This window comes from Garra rufa, chromosome 2 (genome assembly GCF_049309525.1).
Source record: "Garra rufa chromosome 2, GarRuf1.0, whole genome shotgun sequence".
Classification (NCBI taxonomy): Eukaryota; Metazoa; Chordata; class Actinopteri; order Cypriniformes; family Cyprinidae; genus Garra; species Garra rufa.
The window spans coordinates 53,692,369-53,718,519 of record NC_133362.1 but is presented as its reverse complement, the minus strand read 5'-3'; the positions used below and the strand labels follow the sequence as shown (position 1 = coordinate 53,718,519).

At 39.3% G+C, this 26,151-nt stretch overlaps 1 long non-coding RNA gene across 1 annotated transcript; it reads left to right on the top strand.

Moving 5' to 3' along the window:
- The first annotated feature begins 19,878 nt into the window (after positions 1 to 19,878).
- On the top strand, positions 19,879 to 20,988 carry LOC141325608 (uncharacterized). Its single transcript, XR_012353786.1, has 3 exons — positions 19,879 to 20,020; positions 20,184 to 20,276; positions 20,484 to 20,988. It is a non-coding gene; the product is annotated as an uncharacterized lncRNA (long non-coding RNA).
- The last annotated feature ends 5,163 nt before the right edge of the window (positions 20,989 to 26,151 follow it).

Genomic DNA, 26,151 nt, shown 5'->3' with positions numbered 1-26,151 from the left:
CACGATTGTTCACATGTATCTGTAAGTGTGATGGAAAACAATGTATTAGTACTTTGACTACAATTGAATGTCTTTCAAAATGAATGTGTAGATGATTGTAGAAATTGCTTCTTTTTCTAAACCTCTTCTTGCACTGAAGAAAATGGCAGTTTCTTCCCAGAATGAGTTTGCAAATGACGTATCAGGTTGCTTTGATAAGTGAAACTTTTCTCACACTGAACACACTTGTACGGTTTCTCTCCAGTGTGAACTGTCATGTGAACCTTAAGGTTTACTTTAAACGTGAAACTCTTCCCACACTGTTTGCAGATGAAAGGCTTCTCTCCAGTGTGAATTTTCATGTGGATAATAAGGTTTTTTTCCTGCGCAAAACTCTTCCCACACAGTTTGCAGATGAAAGGTTTCTCTCCAGTGTGAATTCGCATGTGGGCATTAAGGGTTTTTTTCTGTGTAAAACTCTTTCCACACTGATGACATATGAACGGCTTCTTTTCGGAGTGAATTATCATGTGAGTCTTAAGAACTCCTTTTCGTGAGAAACTCTTCCCACACTGTTTGCAGATGAAAGGCTTCTCTCCAGTGTGAACTCTCACGTGGACAGTAAAGTTAGTTTTGTGTGTAAAACTCTTTCCACACTGAGGGCATATTAACGGCTTCTTTTCAATGTGAATTCTCATGTGACTCTGGAGATGTCCTCTTAAAATGAAACTCTTCCCACACTGTTGGCAGCTGTAAGGTCTTTCTCCAGTCTGAATTCTCATGTTAGAATTAAGGTTTGTTCTTTGTATTTTTTTATTTTTTTCTAGTGAGGAAGTTTTTTCATTCTGTGAGCAATTAATTGATTTTTCTTCAGTTTTGAAATCATGTTTCTCATTTTGATCTTTCTCTTCTGTTTCGTTGAGTTCTTGACTCTCCTCTTTCAGTGCCATCAGGTCTGAGGTCAAATAAGAAAAATGTAAGTTAACAGCAGTTTAATGGCACAAAGCAACAGACATCAAAACACTTAGACTAGTGCTGTCAATTAATTAAAAAAAACTATTTGACAATAAACGATTTCACATTAAATCTCCAAATTAAACAATGTAAATGGAATGTAAAACAACATAAAGATTGTCCAATTTAAAATATGGGGCTTACTGGCATCTTTTTACCATGTAGCCAATTGTTACTGAAGACCAGTCTAATTGATACAAATACTGCTACTGATCTCTCTCTATTAAATGCATTTCCTACCAATTTTAGCCATTAATTATAGCCATAATTAAAAACAATTATTTGCAACATATTGTTGTGCTTTTATCACAACTACCATATAATTACGAAAAACAAATTACTATCTCCTTTAAAAAACACATAATCTACCATGTTTATCTTCACACTAGATAATTTAAAAGCAGCATTTAAGTAAGAAATATTTTCTAATTAAACCCAGAGAAGTAATGATGAGTGAGTTTCCAGAGTTGGAGAGTAACAAAGTACATGTAACATCATTTCATATTTAAAATACAAGATGAGTAACTATTACGGTAAACTATTACAGAACATGTTAGCTGTTTCTGATGCAGAAATGTCAGTTGATGCATTCATGACGTCTAGACTGGACTATTGTAATGCACTACTGGTGGCTGTCCTGCATCTTCAATTTACAAGCTGGTGTTTCTGAAATATGATTATTTATTGCTTGTTTTAATGAACATTCACTGCTATTTACATCTCAGTATCACACTTTTGATGATAGCAGAAAAAAATCACTTAATCACTTTGCAACATATTGTTGTGCTTTTATCACAACTACCATATAATTATGAAAAACAAATTACTACCTCCTTTAAAAAACACATCATCTGACATGTTTATCTTCACACTAGATAATTTAAAAGCAGCATTTAAGTAAGAAATATTTTCTAATTAAACCCAGAGAAGTAATGATGAGTGAGTTTTGGTTTCCAGAGTTGGAGAGTAACAAAGTACATGTAACATCATTTCATATTTAAAATACAAGATGAGTAACTATTACGGTAAACTATTACAGAACATGTTAGCTGTTTCTGATGCAGAAATGTCAGTTGATGCATTCATGACGTCTAGACTGGACTATTGTAATGCACTACTGGTGGCTGTCCTGCATCTTCAGTAAAACAAGCTACAAGCTGGTGTTTCTGAAATATGACTATTTATTGCTTGTTTTAATGAACATTCACTGCTATTTACATTTCAGTATCACACTTTTGATGATAGCAGAAAAAAATCACTTAAAGTTAAAACAAATTTCAAGTTAAAAACTGAAGTATCATTGTTTGCTTCAAGCTAAATAAAGTAACTGTCAGATACCGCTTCATTGTTTTCTAATCAAACTATACTGTTTAATGTTACACAAAATGTTTTTTTTTTCTGTAGAGCTGTACATTTTAATAAGGATCAAATAAGCGAGTTCAGCTTTGAGAAATGAAAACCAACCTGTTTGTTCCTCAGTGTCTTCATGTTTGACTCTGAATGTTTCTTCAATCTTCATGTCTTCACTCTCCTCTTTAATAAATGGCATCTTTATAATTGTGTTTCACGTTGATCTCAGTTGATTCTGTACACTAAAACTCTGGGTGTGTCTCAATTAGCTCCCTAGCAGTCATTTAACAGATTCCACTTTCATGAAAACATTTGCTGTTTGTAGTCGTTGTCGTTTCAAGTGTTTGTTGTTCTCGTTGTATTTCCAGTGTTTTGAGCAGCAGATGTCGTCAGTGAGCGGCGATTCAAAACAGTGAATCATTTGTGAATCGATTGATTCAGTTGACTCGGAATTTCCAAAAGATCCGTTTCTATCAACACTACTGACGGTGACCGAATTCGTTAGGAAAAAATATTCACTATATAGGGACTAGACTAAAGCGTCACTAAATAAAGCATAACATTGTTGTATTGGCTAACAAATGATTTCACAGTTTTATATGCAATTCTATCCCAGCTAACACAGTTACGTCGTGATGATGTTACTGGACCGGACCATATTCGTCGCAGCGACGTACCAAATAACGTTGCAGCGACGTAACTTTGTGATTCCCATATTCGTCGTAGCGACGTTATTTGGTACGTTGCTGGAACGTGGTGAGTACGTCTCCACGACCAAACTGGCACGTCGTGAGAACGTTACTATAAAGGACCACATTGGTCGCGGCGACGTTCCAAATAACGTACCAGCGACGTAACTTTGTGATTCCCATATTCGTCGTAGCGACGTTATCGTGTTACGTTGCTAGGACGTGGCAAGTACGTCCTAACGACCAAACTAGCACCTTCCCAGTATTTTTAATATTTGCTTCTCACCTTTAGTCCTGTCCGAGGATGTGCTACTACCACCTTGAAATCAGTATATAATGACAAACTCAAACATTTTCTGCTGTAAAAAAAAACACTAAGTTCTTATGTTTTCAAATTGTTGTAGTTTTTTAGTGAATATATTCACTGCATACATTCAAACCAATACAAAATCATTAAATTCCAACAGAAAATTAGCAAAAACAGTGCATTCATTTATTAAATCACAATTTATTCAGTGTTATTTTCTACATATACTAAGCCATTGCATTTTAAACATGACACCTATTATTTAACCATGTAAAGTGCTGGCAAGACATTCACACAGATAATTCAACACATCACATAAAGTACAAAGTAAAGAATGATACAACTACTGATTAAAATGTTTTACTTTTACTGAAAAAGATTAAATATTTAATTAATGATGGGTATAGTATAATAATAGTTATCAGTAGCCTACTCTTATTAACAGAACTCCCCTAATTTGGTACAAAAATACTGATACAAAGATAGAAACAATTCAGTAGTGATTTCTGTATTACTTTAAGTTAATTTGTTTTCTGAGTGTCCTGTGTATGAAACACCTGCTACAAATATCTGGTGGTGATGTGCTTTAATACTGCTTCACTATCAGAAGCAAAACCTAAACAATTACCAAAAGGACCATAGTTCTTCTCAGAATATAACAGAAATAAAGAAAATAGAAACATTAATAAACAGTAAGAACATGTTAATATAACAATGTAGAGATTACATCTCCCCTGTATTAGGCCCACCCAAAAAACATACAGAAAATGAGCCTGTTGACTTTTCAGAAAAATCTGAGATCTCTGTCCCCAGCTGTGGAGAAGACTCTTTGCTGAGAATTTAGGTTCTGGACAGTTGTGAGAGAAAAAGAAGAATGTCTTTCTTACCACAGCAGCAGAAGGTACTCTCTTCTGAGGAAAGGATAGGAGGGTGACACTTCACTCTTGATATACTCTTGGAGAGCTGATGAGGAGTTTTGCTAAAGAATAAGGTTCCTGCTCAGCACTTGGTGTAATTCAGCAAAGAGTACCTCTAATGCAGTGCCACATACTCCAGATTCTTTGCAAACTTGAAACTTTTAATAAAATTGACCATATTATTGTAGTCAGATTTATTGTTTTTTATTATAACACATGGCAAATGTATGAGAAAATTATGTCAAAGGTGTTTTTCTTCCTCTTCGCTATCCTGAGGCTGTACTGTCAATATCCTTCTCTGGCAGCTGAAAGGGAGAATCACCTTGTTAATGTTGCTACTGTATGTACACACAACCAGTCAAAATCTGCAGTCTTTCAGTTTTTTTTAATGTTTTTCGACACACCAAAGCTATATTTATATTTAACTTACAATACAATAATAGTGTGAAATATTTTAATTTAAAATACGTTTTCTGTTGTTTTTCAAATAGACTTTAAAATGCATTTCTTTCCTGTGAGGCAAAGGTAAATTCTTCAGCCTTTACTCCAGTCTTCAGTTTCACATGATCATTCTCATATGATTTGATGCTCAAAAAACATTTTTGATTATTATCAATGTTGAAAACAGTTGTGCTACTTAATATTTCTGTGTAAACTGTGATTTCTTTTTAGGATAATTTTATAAATACATAGTTAAGGTTTACCTTTTTTTTTTTTTTACTTTTGTAACATTATAAATGTTTTTACTACCACTTCAGATCAGTTTAATGCATCCTTGCTATTAAGGTCTTCATAAAGAAAAAGAAAAAACTTAAGTGACTCCAACCTAGTGTACACAACTAAATTGGGCAACACAGCATATTAGAATGATTTTGAACACTTACAACTGGAGTATTGATGCTGAAAATTCAGCTTTGAATTTAAATGAAAACACACCTTGTAATAAACAATGCACAGATTGCAAAGAACTTACATTCTGATGATTACTTCATTTTCCTCACGGCTGCCTTCCTCAGTCATTCCTAGGCCTTCTCATTTTTCACCTTTCCCTTGAATCCACATAAAATATAAATAAAACTAATTAACCAATTAATTTTATAGACAGTTTGTATAAGTTTGTATAAAACTGCAAATCTTCCTTTTGAAATCTTAAGTTATTCTCCAGCTTCTAAAGGAAAGGCACAATCTGTGGCCATGTTCACAGAGAATTTGATCTTACTATTAGGTGACCTGGCAAGGAGATTTAGCTTAAAACTTATTCATGAAACTCTTAAGAGTCCACAATAACCAAAAAGAGGGATACGTCATTTGCATTGACTTTTTCTTTGTTAAATTTCCACACTAAGCATGGGTCGGAGCTCTTAATACAAAGTGCACCAGATAGAAAAAATTAAGTTTAAAATGTACAGTACATACTTTTGTACACTAGGCCATGCCCCAGACAGACGAAGGTCCAGCCCCCAAAGTCTCAAACAAATCCTGTGGGAAACACAGCAAAGTGATGTGGTTGTGTATGATTTAGAAATAGGGGAGTCTTACATTGGTCAAATTCAGGCCAACTCAAATATTTTTTAAACATGTTTAAAAATGATCAGGAGCACAGGAGGTGCTCATGAAGGCAGTGGTTTACAATTGTGGTCCAGGTGACCCACAGCACTGCACATTTTGTATGTCTCTCTTGTTAAACCCACCTTCTTCAGATCATCAGCTCCTTAGGAAAGAGCTTCATGAACAAATCTGTCAGTAAAGAGAGATGTGTAAAATGTATAGTGCTGTGTGTCCCCAGGTCCAGGTTTGAAAACCACTGTTGTAAGTTACCATGACATATGACAATCATACGAGCATCAACAATTTCACAAAAATGTCTCCTGACTGAGGAAAAAACAAAATCATTCACAGGCTCTGGAATTAGACTATCAATTGATATCTATCTAGCTATGAGTAATTGAAATGATAAATCCAACCCTGTGGATTACCTGTCTCTCCTCCTGAGCATTTTGTTGTGTGGGTCCAGGAAGGATACTGCAGCACAACTCCTTTAACCATGAGAAAATGCAGTTCCAGCATGTCTTCAGATCCAGGACAACAGAAGGGTCAGGGAGGCCTGAAATATAAATATTTAAGCCACTGAAATCAATTTAAATCTATATTTGTGCCTGAGTGACACTGAAACAATGAGGTTTAGTTTTTTACCGAGGACTTGCTGGGTTCTTTTGAACACAGTCTTCATGATGGATGATCTCTTGATCCTGGACCCTTTCTGCCATACACTTAGAGATGGTTTGGATGTCATGTGGTTGTGTCTAAAATACAAATAGCAGCACCATTAGTCCTGTTGCTTTATATATATTTTTTGGTACTGAACAAGTCAGGAACCAAATCAGTAAGTTACCTGTACTTGATACCCATCCCTAATCATAATCATGGTTGTCGTGTTGCTGCTGCCCAGACTCTCTCTCCACCTGTTATTAAAAAAAGTATGTTAGTTTTGAATAAAACATTGATAAAACAATGAACAATGAATAAAGCATTCAAACTACTACTTAAAAAAAATAGGCTCAATACATTTAGTGCAACAATATGAAAAATTATCCAGAGACCAGCTTTGAGGACGTGCCCACGACGTTTCTGGGACCTTAGCCAAAATCCTTAAACTACTAACTGTTACATAGTAACAATGAACATCATTTCTAATAAGCAACTCACCGAATGAACTGGTTCACTGGCAGTAAGGACATAAAATAGTGAACTATTTGTTGGATACATATTTGTTAAAACTAAACTATCAGATCTGTTTGTCAATGAAAAGTCACTAGCATAAAAATGATGCAAGTTATGTATGTAAAAATGTTGTATGTAAAAACCAATAACATGTAACGAGCAAATTACACCATTTACAGGCCTGTTAATCGACAGGAAAGCAGGACATTATTAATCCCACATACACTGAATGGGATTTCGGCAGCCTCGGTCTAATTAAAAGTTTATATAACATCAGTGGTTTATATTTAAGTTTACAATACGGCTAGGCTAGCATGAGCATAGTCAGATGCGAACGACAAGCAGTCAACGTTACTATGGTAGAAGTAAAAAAAAAATGAATACTGTATAGTTTATCGTGGGTAAATTTCAAACTAGACTAAAAATAAGGTATAACATTTTAATTTAGGATTTTAAAAGTTAACTTAACGTTACCACAGACCGCCTCCAGAACTAAGCTAATTAACTTTAACATTAACCAAACAGGGCATTTATTTATTAAATTAATATAGAAAACCTCCAAAAACACAAAACACTACTTATCTTACGTGTCATCTAACGTTATATCAGCAAAAAAATATGAATAAGAGAAGATTTTAAGCGCTTACCTTTTCCTTCTCGTCCGTCTTCTGGAAGTTGACCGTTAATGACGGGTACGCGCACGGCGCACTTACGCAGCACTCAGAAAGTGACGTGCGCTGGTTTTAACCATGGTTTTAACCTTAACATTTGTCCCGTTCCCCCTTTCAATAAACCATTCACAACCATAAATTATCACCATTTGCTAAGCAAACTATTTGGTTTTTGTTTTGCCATTAATTTGATGACAAACATTTCTATATTTTAAATGACGGGTTATACAATAATTCATTCCATCATGCAAAATGCTTGACGAATTCAGTATATTCCCCATATTATTGGCTATTAAAACGGTTTACACCTTTAAAAATAAGCTTAATACATGTAGTGCAATAATATGAAAGTTAGTTGGAGACCTGCTGACCACGTCGCTATAACGTTTCCCACGCGACCAACCAGCAACGTCTTTTAAGGACGTGCCTACGACGTTTCTGGGACGTTAGCCAAAATTCAAAAATATGGAACGTTACCACAACGTCCTCACGACGTTGTCATAAAGTAATGTCACGCTGACCAAATGACGACCAACTGGCGACGTCCTCACAACGTACTGTGTTTGCTGGGATAAACGAGTTGTCTTGATTTAAACACTTTCAGTTGTTAAAAGCACACACCTTTCTCCTTTTGAATCCCAAATGCAGGAGCGCGCGCCGCAGCCTTATGACGTCACATCTCCAGAACAAAATAAAAGTCTTGATCGCTGAAATCAATATAATTTTTATATTATAAAACAAGTATAATACTGTAAAGCTGTACCTAGTATGTAGGATGAATTGAAGGGACAAACTGCAGATCTGTCAAAAGTACAAAGCTAATTATGTAATTTTATATCTAGTACATTATGACATTTGTGATATTCTCAACAAGTCCAGTATTTCGATATTCAAATTACAGGACTGAAAAAAAAAAAAAAAAAAGATTATTAATATTTCAAGAGATGTTTTTTAAAATCAGAATTAAATTTGTGTTTGCAGAGAGATTGAACGATTATTAACTGAAATTGGATCCTTATGACAATGTATTCATGTTTTAAATAAAGATTTAAAGATCTATGACTGGAAAGGATTATATTATATTAAGGATTTTATTATTATATAAAGTATTAAGTATAATAGCCTGTGCTAAAATGAGATTATAACAGTTATCTATCACTTGAGTAATATCTCTGACTGAAAAATATGTATTACATTTCATATCAAAGTGTTCTCAGACTTCATCTCAGATCAGAAATGATCATTTTATCAATTAAATAAAAGTTAAAAAAATGTTTTTACAGAACATCAGAGTGAACATGTTACAGTCTTGTCCATATTTAAATATATTGCTATAGTTTTATATTTTTATGTATGTGTAACCGGTATAGTCTGCGTTGTGTTTTCTTTCTGTTGCACGAGTAACCAGACGGACATCAAGTGACGGTTCAACTGCTGCTTTAATCTGATAACACAGAATATGATTTTTAGCAGTGTGTTTTCGCCCTTTTCGTACTTTCTCTCCCATGCGGAGACAGCGCAGAAAGGGCGCGCAGAGGAAAGGAAATACAACTTTTAAACAACAAGGAAAGGAAAGGAGGTGAAGTGAGGCCAAGTATGGTGACCCATACTAGGAATTTGTGCTCTGCATTTCACCCATCCAAGTGCACACACACAGTAGTGACCACACACACACACCGTGAACACACACCCGGAGCAGTGGGCAGCCATTGCTGCGGCGCCCGGGGAGCAGTTGGGGGAACGGTGCCTTGCTCAAGGGACTCACCTCAGTCGTGGTATTGAGGGTGAAGAGAGTGCTGGTTATTCACTCTCCCCACCTACAATCCCTGCCGGACCTGAGACTCGAACCTGCAACTTTTTTGGGTTACAAGTCCGACTCTCTAACCATTAGGCCACGGCTGCCCCTTAAAAAGCCATCTGCTGTTTCCACCCAGTTTCGAAGTGGGGACCTTTCGCGTGTGAAGCGAACGTGATAACCACTACACTATGGAAACATGCACACAACAAACTCAACAAGTGACAAAACAGCATACCTGATAACACAGAATGATTTTTAGCAGTGTGTTTTCGCCCTTTTCGTACTTTCTGTTAAAGGAGAAAGTGCAACTCATTTAGCATATACAATGAACGCATCGACGAAACATCAAAATTAAATCACAATCTTAATAAAAACGAATTAATGAAAATAACAAAATATACATGAAGAATAGAGTCAAATATATGATTTAAAGAGGAAAACTATCTTTTAAAGTGATATAAAAGTTAGAGATGACATCAGATTAATTGTAGCTTGACAGAAACCCACCTCTCCCATGCGGGAGGTGGTGCAAAGACAGGAAATTAAGATTTACGCTGCTGAAGAAATTTAAAGGGGAAGATGCACACACACAGATAGGCATATCAGGTATACTTAACAATTTTTGTGTAATTCTATATACAAAATGAACATTACTTTTAATACCTGTTACACTCACCCCCCTAGAATTACACAAAATTCTAAGAACACTGGAAAAACTCTGTACACTGGTCATAAGAATTACTTGGTCCACACACCAAACAACCAGTGAGGACAGTCAGCATTAAAAGCTACCCAGTTAAAGGATAAAAACGTTTTGAAATCGGCCAAATTTCAACACATTCTATAGACATAATCAAGGTGCCCATTACACCTTGTACACTTAGACCACTTAGTCAGTTTAAGAAAAGTCTCACTAGGAAAAGGAAAGATACAAATGAACCAGTTCCAAAAACTGTATGTACTTAGAGTAAAACTTGAAATTCAAACGTGAATAACTGCAGATCCAGAATCCAAACCTAACAGGGTTTCAAGTTGAACCATAGATTCAATAAGTCTACACACTGGTTTAATAACTCTTCCAAACCTGGTAGAGTAACGATCAGCTGTATGTAAATCAGCTACAGGATCATGCATAACAGGTACACTGTCAGAGACCGGATTAGGGGGAGAAGGGTCAGCACCAGCACCAGCCACAGTATCGTCATCAGCCACCGGCACGGCAAGTTGTAAATTTGGCTCTTGTTGGCTGGGCAACCGAGAATGCACCCATGAAGCAGTGCGGTCATCATTGCATGTAGCTGCATTGGAGATGTTGGACATACAGTCCGCTTGTGAGAGTTCCTCAGCCTCATCACCTTCATCATCTGCATCCTCTGCAGGCTCAATCTCGGCAACATAGGAGCAAGCATCATTACGGGTCTGGCCAGTTAGACAACCAGAGCGTGTTGGATCAGACTGTGGAGGGACACTGCATGTAGGTGATCCAGCATCCTCTTGACCATAATCGTCTGAGTCAGTATCTGGCAAAGGGAGGAAGTTCACTTGCAACAGGAGATTGCGATGTACTGTGCGCTCATTTCCAGCTCTGTCACGGATCCTGTACACATGTATGGAAGATTTTGAGGCAATGACAGTGTATACGACAGGTTCCCATCTGTCAGCAAGTTTTCGTTTCCCTCTGCAACCTTTGTTAGCCACAAGCACCTGGTCTCCAATGGCGAGTGGAACACCTTTAACTCTTTTGTTGTACTGGCTGGATTGGTGTTTTTGTTCTTGAACTGAATTCTTCTGCGCCACAGCCATGGCAGACTGGAGGTCACTGATGAGCGATGTAACATACTGGTCGTAATCACAAACTGACTTGTCTCGTAGAACACTCTTGAACATAAGGTCAACTGGCAACCGTGGTACTCGGCCGAACATCAAGTAAAAAGGGGCAAAACCTGTTGTTTCGTGTGCTGTACAGTTGTACACAAATGTCATGGACTGAACCAACTGCGGCCACTTCTGCTTAGGTCTAGGTGGAAGGGACCTCAGCATGCTACCTAATGTCCTGTTGAATCTCTCAGTACTACCATTCCCCATTGGGTGGTAAGGGGTGGTTCTAGACTTGTCGATACCAGCGAGTTCAAGAAGCTCAGCGATCAGTTCACTCTCAAATGAAGCACCCTGGTCAGAATGGATACGTTGGGGAAATCCATAGACACAGAAAAAGCCATCCCATATTTTCTTGGCCACTGTTTTAGCTGTTTGGTCCCGACACGGAAATGCATGTGCCATCTTTGTGAAGTGATCCGTGATTACTAAAACATCCACAGATTTGTTGTGCCGATCTTCAGCAGACCAGAAGTCGATGCAAACGAGTTCCAGCGGGGCTGTGGTCTTAATGCTCTCCAAGGCGGCTCTCGCTGCAGGCTCTGGAGTTTTGCTGAAGACACACCTTGGACACTTCTTCACATAATCTCGCACTTCACGCTCCATATCAAGCCAGAAAAACCTCTGACGGGCCAAAGACAAAGTGCGTGGCTGCCCTTGGTGACCAGCCAGATCGTGAACACCAGAAAGTGCTTGGCATTTTAAGGATTCAGGTAAGATAAATTGGAATTTCATGTGCTTAGTGAGGGGGTCTTTAATAGCTCTGTACAGGATTCCGTTAAGCACAGAAAGTTTGTCCCACTGCTTCAGGATCCGCAACACAGACAGGTTTTCATTTGCACGTTCACGTCTTGATGGTCTTCGCTTTCTGTCAACATAATAACACTCTGGCAATGACAGCGTCTTTGTGCTGATGTTCTCGTAAGTCGGTAAGCGAAAGGGAATGAAAAACTTCTTCATCACCGCCGATTAAAGAGTTAAGATGTTCAGTGAGTGATGTAGCTCTACATTCTGTTCCTGTTTCGCATTCATCACAGGAGGACAAAATGGAAGACACGTCATCAGTGGACATTGATGTTTCTAGCCCAACGTCAAGTGTATCCGATCTTAATGTTTGTGGTTGGCAGGTCAGTCGGAATGCCTCTTGCACACTTCCATCTTCAACACTGTGCACTTGCCTCAACAGTTCAGAATAGGGCTCTGACAAGAGCCGCTGACTCACAGGCCTGACAAATGGATCCCTGCTAAGCGCGTCTGCCACCACATTGAATTTCCCAGGAACATATTTGATCTCAAAACAATATGGAGCAAGTTTCGAGACCCAGCGCTGCTCACATGCATCCAACTTCGGTTTGGTCATGATATATGTAAGCGGATTATTATCCGTCCACACTGTAAATTCGTGGCCTTTAAGCCAGTGACTGAACTTTTCGCACACCGCCCATTTAAGAGCCAAGAATTCTAATCTGTGTGCAGGATATTTAGTTTGGCTGCGGTTCAAAGCCTTGCTAGCGAACGCTATTGGTCTCGCCTTGTCTTCACCAGCGGGAATCTGAGAAAGTACAGCACCTAAGCCGTGTAACGAAGCATCAGTACAGAGCAGAAAAGGACGTTCAAAATCTGGATGAGCCAGTACCACACTTTTAACAAGGGCCCTCTTCAATTCCTCAAAGGCCACATCACAGTCTACGGTCCAGTCCTGAGGTGTCAACTCCTGAATTGTGCCTGCTCTCTTACAACCACCTTTCACTGAACGTCTCTGGCCAGCCGTTAAGTTGAATAGGGGTCTGGCGATACGTGAACAATTTGGAATGAAGGCTTGGTAGTACAGGACCATACCGAGAAATGAACGGATTTTCTTTTGTGAAGGCGTGGTTCCGTCTTCCTTCATCAGATCCTCCTTTTGAAAAGCAGAGATGACTTTCACTTTCTCTTCGTCAACTGAAACACCAGAACCATCGATCATATGGCCGAGAAACTTTACAGACTTCCTTAGAAAATGACACTTTTTGGGAGCTAGCTTCAGGTTGCTGGATCTCAATCGAGAAAACACAATCTCCAAGCGTCTCAGTGCCTCCTGTTCAGATGGAGCAAAAACCAACAGGTCATCAAGATAACAGAGAAGACTGGAAAAGTTAAGGTCACCAAAGATACTGAGCATCATGCGCATGAAGGACGCGGGACTATTGCAAAGGCCTTGAGGGAGACGATTATACTCGTATAGCCCCATTGGTGTTGTGAAGGCAGTGTATCGGCGGTCAGACACATGGAGTGGGACGTTGTAAAATCCTGAAGTTAAGTCCATGGTGCTGAAAAAGGCATTACCTCCTAAGGCTGCAAGACAGTCAGATTGATGTGGTAAAGGGTGGGCATCTTTGATGGTTTTAGCATTGAGCCAGCGAAAATCAGTGCATACTCTCATATTACCATCTTTTTTCCAAACCATCACTAAAGGCGATGCATACTCACTGACGGATTTACTGATTATTCCTTTTTCCTCCATTTCTGACAACACTTCTCTCAGTTTTTGATAATGTGCAGGAGGGATGCGACGATAGGGAAGACGGAATGGGCGCTCATCATAAAGATGGATCCTGTGCACAAAATCCTTTGCCTCTCCACAATCCAATTTATCCTCGGAGAAAATATCATGATAAGACACAATAAGAGAAGACAATTTTCTCTTCCACACCTCAGAAACTTCACATCCATCAATGTTAACATCCCCCAGACCATAGTCTTTCAGCAACTGCACGGGATCAAATGGCAAGGTGTTTTCAAGGGGATCTGAATTTAGAATGTCGCGATGGGTTCTACTCAGTCCCTGCATGACAGTGATGTCTTCGACGGCCAGACAGGAAGAAACGTCAGCTAGTTTAGAGTTGCGGCGAAGTGTCACGGCTGTTGGATTTGGGTTGAGTATTTTCATTGGCACCCATCGATCACTCCACATTGGTGTTACTACTCGTCCGACAAGGATGTTTTTAGGTGCTGAACGTGTAGTGGTAGGCTCAACAAGTACAGTGCTTCCCGGGGAAACAGGGACATTTGCGGGCAATTTACCCCAAACAAGATACTCGCGTCCTGGGAGTAGAGTGACTGCCTGGCAGAGTTTCACAGTACCGAGTTTATCAGGCTGCTGAGGGCCAGACCATCGGGAGATGCAGCTCAGAAGCTCAAGGAATTTTTCACATTCAGGGTCACTATTACTGCAGGAAACAAGATCCCAGTACTTGTCGTGAGATTTCATCTTCTGTAGAATGCATTTGATCACATTGCTCCCAATTATGAACTCGTCTCTTTGTCCAGGCACCACAAGAGTTGGAACGACAAACTTAAATCCATAGACTTCAATCTCCAAGTCATATGTACACTTTGGCCGAATTGTAAGACCACCGCATCCTACCAGAACCACATTACTTGGAATCGCTTGAGGACGTGGAAAGAGACCATCAGCTTTCAGCTTGGACTCACCCTCTTCACTAAGCGTGCAGGACATACTACCAGAATCCAGTAAACCCTTTAATGTGCAATGGCCACAAACTGTCACAGGAGCATAAAACAACTCACTCGCTCCATCTACTCTCTGAGACCCTACATATAAAACAGTTCTGTCTTCTGGCAATGACTTGCAGCTGTTCACAAAAACATGTTGCACATCTGCTTCTTCTGTGAGGGAGTTTTCATTAAAATTGCCCATGTTACCCCTCTCATCACATGGGCTATTCAGTTTAACTGAGCATCATCTGAGGGAGTCGCAGGGCACGCTGCTTTAGGACAGTCATTCTTAAAGTGGCCAGGACTGAGACAGTGGCGACATAGCCTGTGACGTCTGCAGTGTGAGTATGTGGTGTGTTCCTTGGATCTACAGACCCTACATGCAGAGCTGAAGTTTGTCTTGAAGTCTGAAGTTTTGCCGGCATGAACCTGACTGGACGAAGTTAAAGAGGCAGTGCACAATGACAGGACTCTATCCATCATGCCAACCATATGTTGAAGACTGGTGTCCGGAGCAAATGGAGGAGCATTAGGATTAAGGTGACTTACAGAAGGCAGAGACTGGGCTGGCGTGGAAGCAGGCTGTTGAGAAGAACTGGACACTGAATCAGGGCATGCTGTAACAGAGCAGTGGTTGCAAGCTGACAGAGACATTGTGTGCTGTGTCCTCGATGAGAATCTCTTTACATCCCTCTGATGACTATCCAACCGCTCCTGTACCTCAGCAGCGCTCCACTTCTCCGCTGGTTTGAACTGAAAAGACATAGCAAGACTTGGGTCTGGACAATGTGAAATAAACATCATGACTGCTTCAGCAGCGGGATCCTCAACACTCTTATTACGTCTGCGCAAGCACTCATCAGCAACATCTATGGCCTTGTTAAGGCGGATCCAGTAATCCATGGGACTTTCATTTGCTCTCGGGACAGTATTATAGAAGTCGGCCATAGGCATATTTGAGTAAGCCAACTCACTGAAGTTGTGTTTCAATATGTCAAACACTGCACTTGGAAGCTCACTGGTGCTCAGTTCAGGACGGCTTCGTAGGGACACCTTAACAACATCTCTCGCTTTTCCAGCCAGTCTGCTCATGATGAGATCTGAAACATCTGTTTGCGTTTTGCATCTCATTCTGTTTAAATAACTGCACATCATATCTTCCCATTCATGGATGGTAAACTAATCACTCTTATCGCCCCTGAAGAATGGCGGAGATGCTGAATCTTGCTGAACTATCACCTTCAGTTTAGATGCATCCATACACTCACTGGAGTGCTGAGACTGGGAAGGAGGATTATGCTGTACTGGGCTGGGCTGGTGCACAAGATTAAGGCTGGCCGAAATACTCTCCCCTATTTTCTGAGCTAAATCAGAAATAATGCTCCCCAATGCCTCAGGGGAAATTACACGTTCAGCATCTGGGCGTGTGATTGGGGTGGAGCTAGCAGTTGGGCCTACAGAAGCACCGATTGCTGAATCAACTGTGTGCATATAATCAAGACCCACATTAGCTAACGCTCTCCCTCTCCCATAACAACGTGATGTAATTTCGGACATTCTCTCATTTTGATAATATTCAGGCCCACCACCCCTGCCCATCGGAAAGGTTACATTAGATTGCTTCATATGGCTGAAATCGTCTTTACAAAAATCCTCAAACATTTTTCAAACGTAAAGTGAAAACACATAAAATGTGAAAACTCAATATGCTTTGAAAACAAACCCAATTCGGAAATGTTCACGTATATTTCATATAAGATATGCTGAAAATAGCAATCTAACCAACTCAGTGAAATATCAGAAATAATACAGTTCAAAGGGAAAAAGTTTCAGATCTCTCTTCTTGGTGGAAGTAAAATATTTTCCTTCTCAAAATTAGTTAGTCACTATTTTTCATGTTAAACTTATAGACAGTCAATAACAATAATCTGTTCAGATAAAGTATACTATGCACGAAGATCAGTGAAGCGTTCAGCGGTCTTTATCACACAGTCTCTCTCATCAGCACGCACCAACGATGAACGAAATTTCGCCGCAGAGAGAAGTCGTCGATCAGTCAGGCAATGACACGCTTTACCGTTCCTTTAAGATGACACAGTCTGTCCCGCGATGTTCATCTCACACACGCGCCCTCCTCATCCGCGAACACAGGGCCACCGCGAGCGATGGCGACGAAAGAAACCCGGCAGAAGGAGATCGGCGAAGCCGGCGAGCCGTCACGCAACCACGGCGATCTGCGAAGCGCTGATCTGATGATCCGAAATGGTCAACGGCACCACTTGTAACCGGTATAGTCTGCGTTGTGTTTTCTTTCTGTTGCACGAGTAACCAGACGGACATCAAGTGACGGTTCAACTGCTGCTTTAATCTGATAACACAGAATATGATTTTTAGCAGTGTGTTTTCGCCCTTTTCGTACTTTCTCTCCCATGCGGAGACAGCGCAGAAAGGGCGCGCAGAGGAAAGGAAATACAACTTTTAAACAACAAACTCAACAAGTGACAAAACAGCATACCTGATAACACAGAATATGATTTTTAGCAGTGTGTTTTCGCCCTTTTCGTACTTTCTGTTAAAGGAGAAAGTGCAACTCATTTAGCATATACAACGAACGCATCGACGAAACATCAAAATTAAATCACAATCTTAATAAAAACGAATTAATGAAAATAACAAAATATACATGAAGAATAGAGTCAAATATATGATTTAAAGAGGAAAACTATCTTTTAAAGTGATATAAAAGTTAGAGATGACATCAGATTAATTGGAGCTTGACAGAAACCCACCTCTCCCATGCGGAGACAGCGCAGAAAGGGAAGAGGTGGTGCAAAGACAGGAAATTAAGATTTACGCTGCTGAAGAAATTTAAAGGGGAAGATGCACACACAGATAGGCATATCAGGTATACTTAACATTTTTTGTGTAATTCTATATACAAAATGAACATTACTTTTAATACCTGTTACACATGTAAAAAAACCAATTATACTAACATTATGGAAACAACACCCAACTATTTCTTACATTCCTGCTTCTTAAGGTGACATGAGCTGTGTTTCTTACAAATAATTGTTTAATATTTTAGCAAATGTATTTGCAGAGATAGCTTCCCTGGGGTACTCATGCATGTAAAAGTTTTTAATTTCAATTTTATGGTGGCTTACCTCACAGCATCAAATGTATGAAAATGTCCTGGACCTTACAGTCTTCACACATTTGGAGGTTGAGGGACAACTGGATCCAGACAATGAGGTTCATCTATTTTTCCTGTATAGATGTTACCTACATCATATCCAGCATCACATGAAAATGTTGGACCTGCAGATTCAGTTGTGAACGAGCATTTGAGGTTAAAAAGTATATAAATTGTCAATTTGTTTAAAAAAATAACCAATCGTTTCGGTCGCCTGCTGAAAAAACCAGCATATGCTGGTTAGGTATGTTTTGGTGCTGCATAAACCAGCTAAGGACCAGCATTAACCAGCTAAGGACCAGCATAAACCAGCATAAACCAGCAAAGGACCAGCATAAACCAGCTAAAACCAGCATCCCAGCACCAAAACATACCTAACCAGCATATGCTGGTTTTTTCAGCAGGGTAGATAAGACCCTTTTTCCTCGGCTGGGATCATTTGGAGCCTTTTGAAGCTGCATTTAAACTGCATTTTGAAATTCAAACTTCAGGGCGCCATTATACATATCCAGATGTCTAAGATATGATTCCCACGGACCCTCTGTTGCTGTTTTGAACTTACAGGTGTTCAGTGAAGTCCTTCCAGAAGACAATTAAAAGGTAAAGTCTATTCTGTGTCCTGCCTCTGGTCCCACCTTTGTGATGTTACTTGGGATCATCCAGTATGCAGGTTGGCCAGTTACGGTTGTTGTCTCCCTGTATCTGACTACTGCCTCCAGTTTGAAAAGCAAAGCTGCAACATGTGTGCATTTTTCCGCTATTCCAGCCGTACATGTGCAGTGACCTGAAGATATAGCCCCAGAAGAGCTAATGATGACCCATGCCTGGAGTGGTGCGTTGTGAGTGCAAGACCTGTAGACAACATAAACATAAACAGAGCTGAATATTTGTAAAACAGAGAAAATTGTTTTATTATGTTAGTCTTTGGTTTGAGTAATCTGATTGTTCAGTTAATTAAAGGGGATATTAGATCATTTAACATTCTTAAAATTAGATCATTCCAAATTTCTACATGTAATATTTTCTTCTACAACATTTTTATAAAAGCTGCTTAAATATCTTACTTTAATTAAGGACGAGTCCTGGCTTAAATTAAGCCCTGTCTGTGAAACTGGTCCATTATTTATGTCAATTTGATGGAAACAGTCTTAACTTTTGGAGTAACATTACACCTTACCTTTGTTGTCACTATGGTGTTGTCGCAGTCCGTCAGTCGAAATGTAAACAAATCCCGTACCCAGCCATTGGTGAAATGTCCGTGGGCTTCAAGAGATTTGTAGTTTTTAAATTGTTCACATGTATAAGCGCTTATCCCGTAAACAAGATAGTTTACTATATCCACGTATGAAGTTTGAGGCAGCAGTGAGAGATCTGCACTCCAACTCTTTGCAGTGAGCTCGTATGGGTCAACATGGTGAATGGACGCTAGTTTATTTAAATAACGCTCCCTGGCATCTTTGTTAAGTTTATCCCGGTATGGGATACACTCGGATTTCTTACGCTTGTCCAGCTTCACTTTTATAGCAGCTAAAATTTATCGGAACAAATGTCTTGCAATCACTGAACTATTCTCTATAGTAGCGATACCTTCAAAATGGCGCCTATGTGACGTCACACACAACAAAGTCACGTGACTGACAAAGACCGATTATATTAGAAGTTTTAATTTTAATTTGTTCGACAATCTGTACTAAATGTGTTATATGCAGTTATTGAACTGTTATTCTGTCATTAATATGTGCCCTTCTGTAAAGTTGCAGGAAGAGACAAAAGCAGTCATGTCCAAGACTGGATGCTACTCTGCAATATACCATCCAAAGCTAAGTGTTTAAACATTTTGATTCAATCACTGTACTGCTGCACATCATAACCACATTTATAAGAAAATGTTAATTCTAATCTCATTTTGATGTTGATGTTTTTCAGCAGTTGAAGTCAGAATGCCTGAGAAGATCGAGTGTGCTACAACACTAATGATGACAGCATCTGAATACCGGCATCTGTGGTAAGCATAAGATTAGAATTGGTTTTGAAGTTTGGAAGATTGTTTTGTGACTAAATAAAAACAAGTAGTGTCTTTCTGTAAAGTTAAGTTGTGAATTTACTTTTATTTACTACTTTAGTATTTGTGTATGATAATGATCCTATTATTCATTTATTATTTACAGGATGGGACCAGTAGTTGATGGCACTGAAGACCAGAGCAAAGGACAATGCTGAAGACAGAAGAAGCAGAGAAATATGCATACTAAAGCACTGATGTAAGTTCATAAATACTTCTAGTAAAATCTAGTGTTTCAGTCCATTTTATTATATACTGAGCTTAGAATTTTAAAGTGTAAATGGTTCTCTTGCAAGACAAATCACACCCGTCTTTCAAACTTTGTTTTTCATAAGTCTTGTGGAGTCAAAACAATTCAAATAAATTTACTAACGGTATCACATCTGTTATACTTCCTCTACCACAGGACATCCAGCCTGCAAGAAGAGTCAGATCCAGTGGCTAGATGGCGGGCGATCCTTCATCTAATAATCCGAAGACCAGTTAATTTTAATATGTTTAGAAATTATTTGACCATACAACATAATTGGTTTAATTTCTAAATATATTAATATTCCATATATTAGGTTAAATGAATGTGTTTTTGCAATGTTTGCGCCATGCCAGAAGAGGATGGGTTTCCCCCTTTGTTGAGTCGGGTTCCTCTCAAGGTTTTTACCTCCTGACTTTATGGAGTTTTTTCCTTGCCACTGTCGCCTTTGGCTTGCTCACTGGGGGTGTTGTGCCAGATCCTGTCTCTTTCTCTGGTCCTTTCCAACTAGGGTTTCCAAAACAGGGGTTTTTGAGTTGATTAAAATCGTGTAAATAATTAATTAGTATTAAATTAAATATAGGACTGCACAATTATTAAAAATTAAAAATAAACCATGTTATGGCGATTATCAAAACTAAACCAGCTGCAATTCTTTAAACCACTGCATAAGTGTATATATATATATATAAAAAAAAAAAAATATATATATATATATAATACGTAAAAATATAATGTGTATCTATCTGAGCATCTGCATGTATTTACATTTATGTGACTATATGTATATATCTTTATTAATTTATATGTAACTGTCTATATATATATAATTATAAACAAAGTTTTATTTCAAAATAATAATTAAGTGATGTTTAAAATAAGTGTTTTACAATTTAAAGCTTAGTTATTGTCACAAGGAGGAGTCAGACTGAGACGTGCGGATCCATTTGCAGCATTTATTTAGAATCGTCAACAGGCCAGAATAATCACCAACAGGAACAACGTAGGTAATCCGGGAAACAGTTCGATAGACAGGCAATGGTCGCAATGGCAGGAAGCAGGAATCGTCAACGGGGTACACAGTCCAGAGTCATACACAGATAATCCAACACAGAGAAAAACGCTTAGAATTACGACCATATGGAACGATAAGACTTCGCAAGGTGGCTGTGTGTGTGAGTGGCTTAAATGCATGTGGGTAAATGATAAACAGGTGTATGCAGCAATCAGTTCAGTGGGAAACGAGGAGCAGCTGTGTGCAGTGATTGGTGCAGTGGCTTATGGGGATTGAAGTCCAGAATGTGTGTGCAAGAGTTCATGATGAGATAGACCAGATACGTGACAGTTATATTTTATTATATATTGAGTAACATAAATTTATTTTATAATTCTGTAAAGTAAAATGGTGATATTCATATTTTATATTATACAGTACAATTGTCGCATTGCAACAGTAATATTTCGGTTTTCACTTTTATAAATTTAATAGTGGTAATACAATAAGGGTATAATATTTAAATGACTTCACTGAAATAATGTTTACTGGTAGCCAATAAAACACTTTAGGATCTAGATGCATGACTGGGATCAGGATTGGTGGACAGGATTTGGCACAACAGGTGCTTTTCTTAATTTTAATAAACATTTTAGGTGAATTGGCAAATCAAGCCTGTTTGTCTTTATTGAATGGTACATTGAGATGGTAAGAACTTACTTTTAAATAAGGTTTATACATTTCTCTAAATGAAGACCACATTAAGTGTAAATATTTATTTGTTTTATTATAATTCTGCAAATTAACTAAGTGTACTTATCCAAGACCACAATATGTCTGAATATCCAATAAGCAAACTTTAGTATCTAAACCTGAAAAAAAAAAAATCACACTCTTACTTGATCTGGAAAGGTATCATTAATCATTTGAGTTTTCACTTCCTGGATTGCTGTTGTAGCTCAGAAGATCATTCACTGTGTAAGATTGTAATAGGGATTAATTACATAATAATTTATAATTTAGCTCAAAGGGAATCGAATATGATTCAATAGGGAATTTGAACAGAATCGCTGTTTTACGGCTGTTTCAGAGTCGACGCGCGATTCATCACAAGTCGTCTAACAGAAACTCTGCAATGGATATTACTATCCAGAATATAGTGAAAACACTATATATTAGCACAGTAGCAAAATCAGCAGTTTAAGGCAGTAACTTGTAAGCACGAAACACAAGATACTTAATAAAAATATGAATTTATTAGATAAACCTAACACATACAAACTAATCTAACATAAACACGCATTCACACAGGTTGCAGAAAGAGAACATGAGGAAAGAATGAGTTTAAAGGAATGAAAATATGAAGTCCCAAGTTATAGCAATGTGCATTTGCTTAGACCTGAACAACCATCAATCACTTAATTAACCCTCGTATTGAGTCTCTCAAAGAGGTTATTAAACTTTATATCAAAATGCACCAGTTCAGTAAGATTCTAGAGGTTACTTGCGCATTGCCTTTGGGAATTCCTTTGGTTGCGTCGCTTCAAAAAGGGGGCTTTCCCGAGGTTGCTGATTGGTTGGTGGTCGGTCAATGTGATGTCTTCTTGGGCGTTGGCTGGATATGAGAGATGTGCGTGCGCTGTTAAAGTTCAGGTCCGCGAAGACGTTTAAGTCGGTCGCGGCTTGCACAAACTTAACTAGACACGAAACTCTCAACGGAAAGAAATAAAAAAAAGGATTAAAGAAAAAAACAGAAGTGGAATGATCTCCTCATGTTTCCTTTAGATGAGGAGGCTGGCATTCAGGCCAGGCGGCGTCGAGACGCCGCGGCGCGAAGCACGTGAAGAGCGTTGTCAGGAGTAAGAAAAGTTGCAAGAGAAGAAGATTTGAGGGTGTCCTTGAGTTTTTAAACTCAGCCTTTGGACACCTCCCAAAATGATGTCTTGACCAATTAGAACATTGGCTGAACTCCGGTGGGCTGCTGGTTTCACCTTCCAAACCACAAATCACAATGTTATCTTATTAGTCCCGTGATCCCAAATTCCCGCTCTTTGCAGAGATAAATTTGGACATGATTTCTATAACAAGACTATAATACATTTCGCAAAGAATTGAATTACAGGAACATTTTGAGAATGCGATTTCCAACTCGGACATATCAAACATCAATATAAACCATTAAACTATTCAAGAGTTATCAAAAGGGACATACACAATGAGTGATTAAAACATAATAGACAAATGTATGGGTTACATATATGAATAGGAAATTATGCAGAGAAATGATGAGTTGCTCATGAGTCCTTTAAGCATAATTTTGGGTGCATATGTACATCAATAGACAGTTTTCTGTGCCCTTCTGTGAGGGTCTGTTCTCTAAGCTGGGAGGTCAAAAGTTTAGGGAAGGAATTTCCGTTGTGTCCTGTGTGTGGGGGAAAACCAACCATATCGCTAATGACTTTAATCATGTGATGTTCAAAATGTGCATCTCTTTGACCATTAATCTTGGTTACTTGCTCCAAATTTGACAATCTCCTTATTCGAGGGATTTGATTATGAAGAAGTGTCTTTGTGTTAATTTTGCAAGTTCTTGGTTAGTTAGGTCTGCTTCAGGCTGGCGTTCTGGCGCCAGCTATGAAACGTCAGATTTATGATGGGCCTCTTGGAATGTACGTCTGTAGAAGTGTTCTAACTTCTAATAGACTCTCTTAAATTGTCTGATTCTCGCTGAAATACTACATATCCCCCTTTCGATCGGTGATGTGTTGTTGGCAGAAGACATCGACGAGCGCTGGAGAAACACAGGCAGAAGAAGCAGACACAAACACAGCAAACAACAAGACAACACTTCCAGGACAGTTACTGTACCGGTGCATGGCATTACGCTATTCAGGTACATGTAGTACCTGGAAAATGGTCGAATTCACCTAGATATTGTTGTTCAAATTTGTTTTTGTATGATGATCCTTTGATCAAATTTTGTGATTAAGTTTGTTTGTTTATTTTAGGTATTAAATTTAGAGACGTTCACCTTAGTTTATGGTGACATCATCTGTGGTAAAATGAGTTGACCTATCTTGCATGGAGCTCTCTGGCTCCCATTCAGTTCAGAATGGTTTGCGGATATTAGGTGTGGCAAGTCAATCCTAATATCAGACCTTTGACCCTTGTAGGGTGGCTAGGAGTTTCACCTGCTAAAGCAAGAGGGGAAGGAAAGCGATAGGCAAGAGGAAAAAAACAAAACAAAGAAAATTAGCTGCGGGTTTTCCTAGTCAGGGTTGCGAGTACTATTGAGCTAGGATGGCAGGTGCAGCTGATGTGTCATGTACCTTAACATAGTGTCAGGTGTTCTACCTGGGGTGAGGCTAGTTGCATGTTGTAAAACTATGTTAAACTGAGATTTGAATATTCTACTCGTGGGAAGAATATGTTTGTCAAAGGTGTTATCAGTAGGTGTGGTTACCTCTGGGTGTGAAAGTTAATTGTGTAGTGTATGTATGGTCAGATCTGTTTCAGTCTGTTTTGGCTCCCCCTTTTCTTGTAGGTCGGTGAAGATGCTCTCTGCATCCTTGGCTTGGATGAGGGTGTGTTCAGATGGGGGTCAGTCCAGCAAGGCAGGAAGTTCTTTAGCAGACAGTCAGAGGTAGTTTGGCATGGCTGTGTGAAGCTGGGTGCAAAACTTTGTCTCCTATGTTGCATTTCACTTGTGATGCCTTCTGGTTGTGGCAGACTTTCTGACCTTCTGTGCTTTAGTGGTTGCTGTTGCACAGACATGAATGTGGTTCATGGAGTTGAAGTTCATTTGACAGTTTCTTTGTAAGTGATGGGTGACTGAGGTGATGTTCTTTGGTACCTCAGAGTTTTCATCAGCGGTTGGCCGTGAGAGACTTGTTTGTTCTGGGCGGTTGTTGAACAGGTGCTTGTCATCTCTGATGCGGTGGTGTACCAGGTGATTGTCGGCCTTCCGTTCTGTCGCTGGTCACAGCGAGCATGACTTCTGTTTCTAGTCATTTGTGTCTAGCTGGTTTTCAAGGAACTCTTTCAGTTGTTTCATGACTTGTTCCATGTCTTCTGAGGGTGAACAGTCTTGTTCTTGTGTAGACTTAGCACTGTGGGTGTCTAAGTGGTGCTGATGTGGGTTCTGTCTTTGCTTACCCACTCTAGTTGTTGTTGGACAAGCCGGTCGTTTGGCTTTGCACGTCCAGTTAGGTTTCCAGCTGATCCTTTCTTTTGGGCTTCTTGAGAAGTGTGGCTGGTCCCATGGCTTTTCCCAGCGGTTGGGCTGATAGCTGTTGTGGACATGGGGCTCACGTTCTCTTTGCTCTTGATGGAAGACTCGGGTGTTGTGATGCCACTGGGTGTCGTCCAGTGCAAGGCTTGAGTCTTCGGTTACAGAGTTCAAGAGTGTGGAGGTTTTGTTACCTTTCTTTGAGGTCAACTTTTGCTTGGTGTAGGCCTTCTGTGTTAGATCGCGCAACTGTTGGATGGTCATGGAGCGCGGACAGGCCATGACGCCGAGGTGACGACTGACTCCAGGGTGCAGATTTTTCAGAAAAAGGCTTTTGAAGCTCACCTCTTCTTCAAGGTCAGGTTTGTTGTGTGCACCGAAGTAGGCTTTTCGGAGCCGGTTATAGTAGGCTTGTGGCGTCTCTTGTCGACCTTGTTTGGTCTCCAAGGCGGTTAACAGTCCATATTCAGACTCAGGGTCTGTAAACTCTTTGATCAGGACCTCACAAAGTAGCTGGTAGTTTGACTTTGTGTGACTGAGTTGTCGATCTATGAAGTTTCGTACCTCGACACTTGACGTTGCTCTTAGGAGGTACAACCTGT